This window comes from Cryptomeria japonica, chromosome 2, assembly GCF_030272615.1.
Source record: "Cryptomeria japonica chromosome 2, Sugi_1.0, whole genome shotgun sequence".
Classification (NCBI taxonomy): Eukaryota; Viridiplantae; Streptophyta; class Pinopsida; order Cupressales; family Cupressaceae; genus Cryptomeria; species Cryptomeria japonica.
In genome coordinates, this window is record NC_081406.1 from 676,190,220 (window position 1) to 676,197,062 (window position 6,843).

Consider the following 6,843-nt stretch of genomic DNA (forward strand, 5'->3'; position numbering starts at 1 on the left):
ATGACACCACTATACATGCAACATCCGCTGGATAAAACACTAGGACTCGATTGGTATAAATTCCACAATTATCAATCAAGAAAACCAACAGAAACTGATGAAGAAATCAGCTTCTCCTATGGAACTGCCTTCATGAACATATCTGCAAGATTCTCACTTGTGTGAATCTTCTCAAGCCATAACTGACCCTCCTCCAAAACAGTCCGGATGAAGTGGTACCTGAGCTGAATGTGATTTGTCCTTAAATGAAAAGCAAAGTTCTTCACAAGATGAATGGCACTCTGTCTATCAGTATACAATGGGCGATCCTCCTATGTCTGACCCAATTCCTCCAGAAAATATTGTAACCAAATCATCTCCTTGCTGGCTTTTGTAGCAGCAACATACTCAGCTTAAGTGGTTGAAAGTGCAACAACCTTTTGCAGCCTAGAAATCCAACTAACTGCAATTCCCCCTATAGTAAAAACATACCCTGTAGTGCTCCTTCGTGAATCAATATCACTTGCCAAATTAGAGTCAACAAATCCACTCATAGCAGCATTAGATCCTTTGAAACATAATGCCTTTGTAGTGGTTCCTTTCAAATACCGAAGGATCCATTTCACAGCATTCCAATGTTCCATACCCGGATTACTCATAAACCTGCTCACAACTCCCACTGCATGTGCAATATCTGGCCTTGTGCATACCATTGCATACATCAGACTGCCAACAGTTGATGAATATGGGATGTTAGACATTTTCTTTACTTCTTCATGTGCCTTTGGGCACATCTCCTTAGTCAAATTGAAATGACTAGCCAAAGGTGTACTAAATGCTTTTGCATCCTGCATGTTAAATCTTTTCAACACCTTCTTTATATATTCACTTTGGGACAAATTCAAGGTTTTATTTTTTTTGTCCCGTGTAATCCTCATACCCAGAATTTGCTTAGCTGCACCCAAATCCTTCATAGCAAATGACCTGGCTAATTTTTGTTTAAGATCATTTATGTGTTCCATGTTAGAACCAGCAACAAGCATGTCATCAGCATAAAGCAACAGGATAATATAACTGCCATTGTAGACACCCAAAATTGTCATGTCTAATTAAATAAATAATTATCTAAGCTTAATTCTTCTATTAATTAAATAAATCTGTATTTATTTAATTAATTCATTTATCCTCTTCTAGCCTTATTTCTCATTTAAATAAATACATTTATTTATTTAAATTATCCTTTTCCTAAATTAAATAAATATTTTTATTTATTTAATTATCCCACTTCTTCTATTAATTAAATAAATCTTTATTTATTTAATTAATTCATTAACCTTTTCTACCCATGACACATGTCATTCATCTCTTAATTCCTACACTACCTACCCCTTTCATTATTTTATTATTTCTTTTACCTACCCTCTAATCATAGCCGACCTCCTTTTACACCTCTCAATCTTATCCCTCCATTTCATATAGTGTCTTCTATATAAGGAGATGCTTCCTTCATTATCAAACCCTAATCATGCATTTTAATCATTCATCCTAATGAATCAATTTATGCAATTGACTACACTACGATCCTACTTGCAACCACATTCCGTTCTTTGTTGAGCTCTTGTGCACATAAAATCTGAGAGCAAACATATCAAGCAAGATCAATGGAGATAGGAAGAATGGAGATTCAAACCCTATTGGACATGTGATGGTATAATCTTTGTGATTTCATTTGATTTGCATTGTCTTAGGTAATCTTCATATGTTATGGTGGATCTTTGTTGATTGTTAGGCTAGGGTTTTGTGGTTGAATTCATTTAGCCTTTCAATATTGTTATTATTGTTATCCATTTTCACCATATACATTTTGGCACGCCCGGTGGGACTCTTGTCCCTTTTGCATTTAACCTTTTGTTGTAGATTTTGTGTTTGAAGTTGCAGATCTGGCATTTTCCGACAACATTCTTGACATTTTCGCGTCTGCATACCTTCGGATCGCGTTTTTGATTTTCTGGCACGTCTGCGACATCTTGAATCGCGTCTGTGTTTTCGACAAAATTTTATTTTGCGGGTTTCTGAAAGGCGCGTCTGTGTTACGGAAACGCATCTGAGTCATTTTTATCCGTGTCTGTGTCTGGAAAGCGCGTCTGTGGTTTTATCCACGTCTGTGTCTCGCAGAACCGCATCTGTGTCGCAGAGTCGCGTCTGTGTAGAGGGTAACTGCGTCTGTGTTCACCAATTTTGAAATTTTGCGTTTTTCATTGATTCAGTTTGCGGATTTTGCATTTAGGGTTTCAGATCTGGTTTATTTTTGGACTAACATTTTCAGATCTAGACTAACGAAATTGGTGCAGCTTGTCTTGGAAACAAAATCGTTTGGTTGAAAGCCCCTATTTTCACAAAGTCTTTTGGGTTTTAAAATTTACCTAACTTGTGTGCATGCAGGAAGGGGTGATTATTTCAAACAAAATCCAAACTACTAACAACTCTTTGTTGCAGATCTTTCGCGAGGGTTTTGGATTTTTATTGTGTGCCTTGTTTTCGTAGACTAGCAAACACTTCCATTGGTGCACTAAAATTGAATCATTGTCTTTTGTGTCTTGAGCAATAGGCTCTTTTTGTTTAATCTTTAGAGGGTCTGTCTTCCCGTGTGGTCATTAGGACTACTAGTGAGAAGAGAACGACCCAAGTGGTAGCGAGGAAAACCCACCTCATCCGAACCACTATAATCAAATGTATTCATGGTGAAAACTATGGATAACGTGTGTTGATTAGTTCATACCGACACTATGTCTCCCCATAAACCCGTTTGATCAAATTTATTTGATTATTTGTAGGGCGTAACCCCTACCGGCTGGGAGCCTTCTGTATTTACAGAGCTGAAAGTGCCACATGTATGGCCACACGAGCGGATGCCCTTACTAGCATCTTTTTGTTTTCGAGGCCCAAATCCTTCTAGTTGTTGGGGCAGGAGGTCGGACCTCTGGTAGCGGTCCACACACATACGGTTCTTAGTAGAGATACAAAGTTCGCCATGGGGAGTTTTCATGGGGACTGATGCTTGGCTGACCCGAGAAGTGAGTGTCGAGGGTGGAGCCAGTGAGATCAAGCATCTAAGTATCCGCTCTGAATAGCGTAGCCTCGGGGGTAAAACCCCATGTGGGATCAACTATTGTCTTGGCCAGCCATAAGAATTGTGCTTGACTTATTTTAAACATTCAAAACATTCAAGACCAAACAGCAAAACATTGTGTCTTTTGTGTCTTCAAGCGTATGCAAAACAATTTTACATCAAACAACACACTTTCTTGGAGTCATTTTGGAGTCTAGACACTTGCAAACATTGAGTCCTCATCAACACTGTGTCCTCTTGTCATGAAAAATAGTCAAACAGTTAGATTTGGTCACAACAAAACAACTTCACAGATTGGAAAAATTGCACAAAATTTGCAGAAACGCGTCTATGTCGGGCATAATAGCGTCTGTGTTGTCTAGCCGCATCTGTGCAGGACAGAATCGCGTTTGTGCTCCAACAGCAAACATTACATTTGACAGAAAATCGCAGGGGCGCGTCTGTGTTAAACATAGTAGCGTCTGTGTCGGGAAGCAGCATCTGTGAAGTATACAGGCGCGTCTGTATCCAGAATTGAAAAACTGTTACAGTCCAGCAAGCAAACACAGTCAGTTTTGGAAATCTTGAGCTTCCTAGGTCATCTCTCTAGGGTTTCATTTAGCGTTCAACCTGTCCTTGGGTCTCACAAAGTCCATCATTGCTTTACATCTCACATTACATTCACATTTGTCTAAACTTGAGTCAAAAGGTCACTTGCTTGTCCTCATCATACTTTGTCAACACACTACATACAACAACACTTTGCTAAGTGGTCCCTCATCAAGGTTTCTTACCTTTGGGTCTCATTTGGTCTTACTTAGAGTCAAGGTCAACTTACCTCATCAAGAGAAACTATCCTCTCTTTGGAAGTCACACCTACTCTACTACATACATACTTGGTCTTACACTTTGGACATTGCAAGTACACTTCAGATTCATTTACATTCCATCCAACTCTTGGTCTTCCATAATCTCTCCATTTTTCATCTAGTCTCACACATCTTAGTCAATACCTAGTTCATGGTTGAAACCCGTCTTCAAAAATCTAGGAGAGAAACTAAAGAGGCTCAAGAGTCCGCAAACATGAGTTCTTATGAGTATGACAATGATATCTTTTTCAATTGTGATCATACTACATTACCTGACATGGATGTCTATAGAAACATTCCAAATGTTGAGACATTGGACACTATAAACAACAATGCTACACAAAATGACAATGTGGACAACTTTTCAGTACATTCAGCAGATGTGGAAGAATCCATTATGAATCCCCATTTCAATCGATTGGTTGAGGAAATAATGAGGAGGGATAGACAATACTTCTTACAAATGATGACACAAAGTGGAGCAAAGATACCTCATGATTTTGACATGTCTCAAATAATGGAACATAGACCTTTGCAACAACCTCACTCCAATATGGATCAAAGGAGATCTAATAGTGGAGGAAATAGAGGACCACATATGGTACCTGAATCACCATCAGCTTTGCTTCAAAAACCAGAGGTCCCACATACACATGGTCAAACATATGATACTTACCTTCGTAGACCATTATGGAAGTCTTATGCAGACAAATATGCTCAATCACATACTAATGCTAAGGATCAACCACCAAAACAATTGGATGTTCAAAGGCATGCTCAAAATTTGGACACAAGGAAACCTCATGTCAAATTTGGGGGCAACACAATAGAACATGACATGCCTGTAGAATATGGTATACATGCACAAAATAGATATGGTGTTCCTCAACATGAGTCTATACCAAGTGGTTCTTATATGCAGCATCATTACAGACCTCCTCCATATGAACATGTGTATGATCAATATCATCCATATATGCAACATGCTCCTCCTCCAATTGGTGCCTCAAGCATGGGGTATGGTCCAAGAAGTCGATCTCCACCTAAGAGCAGTTTGGAACAACAAATCAAGGACTTACAAAATAAAATGGAGGACATAAATACACCAAAGCCAACATACACAATGAGAGACATATGTCCTTATCCATTTGACAAGAGCATTCCAATGCCTCCTTTTCCTACACACTTTGTGACGCCTAAATTTGATAAGTATAGAGGAAAAGGGGATCCTAAGGCACACATAAGACAATTTTTCACAGCTTGCATTGAGTTAGCAGCAGAAGAGACATACTTGATGAGATTATTCCCACAAAGCTTAGGCAATCAAGCTATGGAATGGTTCTCCCAACTTCCACCTGGAATTAAGTCATGGGGTGATTTAGCAGAGGCATTTATCCAACATTTCTCCTACAACATAAAGACAGACATATCAGTCACTACTTTGTGCAACACCAAGCAAAACGAGGGAGAATCCTTTGCATCATTTTTACAAAGATGGAGAAATCTAGCCAGCAGATGCTCTTGTGAAATTCCACAAAAACAAATGGTAGAGATGTTCACACAAAATGTTAACAAAGACATTGTCTATGATCTAAGGAAAGCTTGTTTGTCCACCTTCAAGGATGTCATTGAAAAAGGCTTAGCGACAGAAAAGGTCTTAATTGAACAAGGAGTCATCAAAATATTCAAGGAAAACAAAGATGACTTTAAAGGAAAAGACAAGCCAAGATTTTGGAATAAAAACAAGAACACAGTCAATGATGGTGTTGTTGATGCCAACATAGTGCGACCCAAAGTCATCTTTTCGGGATCAAGTTCTACAAACAATCAAGTAAATACTCAAACAACTTCTAGATCACGAAGGAAGTACACTCCATTGGGAGAACCACTTGAGTCAGTTTTCAAGAAACTTGTGGCAAACAAGGTGATTACAATTCCAGATTTCCCGCCATATGAACCAAAGGTCAAACCAAATTGGTGGAATGATGATGAGTATTGTGAATTTCATAAGAGCAAGGGTCATAAGACAGGAAATTGTCATCGACTGAAGAACATCATACAAGATCTCATTGATAGAGGTGATATTGAGATTGAGGGACATTCCTCCAATCAAGAACATGAGATGTTTAAGGAACCATTCCCAAAACATGACAAGGGAAAAGCTAAAGCCACAGAGGATCAAACCAACTATACCAGAACATCCTACAACTATGATTCAACCATCAATCACATCTCGATGGACAATTATGTCTCTACCATTATCATCAAGGACAAAGCATCCGAGAATTCTACTCAGAGACCCAAGATTGTCCTAAAAGGTGTTGGATCTTCTTCTGAACCTACCTCTGAATGTCATGTTACAACCCGCCGAGGTAAAATAACTTTGCAAGGTGCTCCAACTAAAAACACTGCTTCTTCATCAGCCAAACCTGAGTATGACCTTGTAGAACAATTAGGGAAGACACCTGCACTCATTTCAATCCTTGAACTATTACGCATATCTCCCGCACATAAAACCATTCTTGATAAAATCTTGAGAGATACTATTGTTCCTACTGATCTAAACGTGGACCAGTTTCAAGCCATGGTGGGATACCTTTCCATTCCACATTCACTTACTTTCACGGAAGCTGATGATGCCTCTGTAAGTCAGCCGCATAATGCGCCATTACACATTGAAGCCTTCATACACAAACATCAAATAAAACGAGTCCTGATAGATGGAGGAGCAGGTCTAAACATTTGCACATTAAGCACTATCACACAATTGGGATATTCTGATAAAGCTGTAAATTCTACAAACAAGATCACCATTAAGGCATATGATGATGAAGAGCGTTCATCCAAGGGTACAGTCATCTTACCTCTCAGAGTTGGACCAGTTAC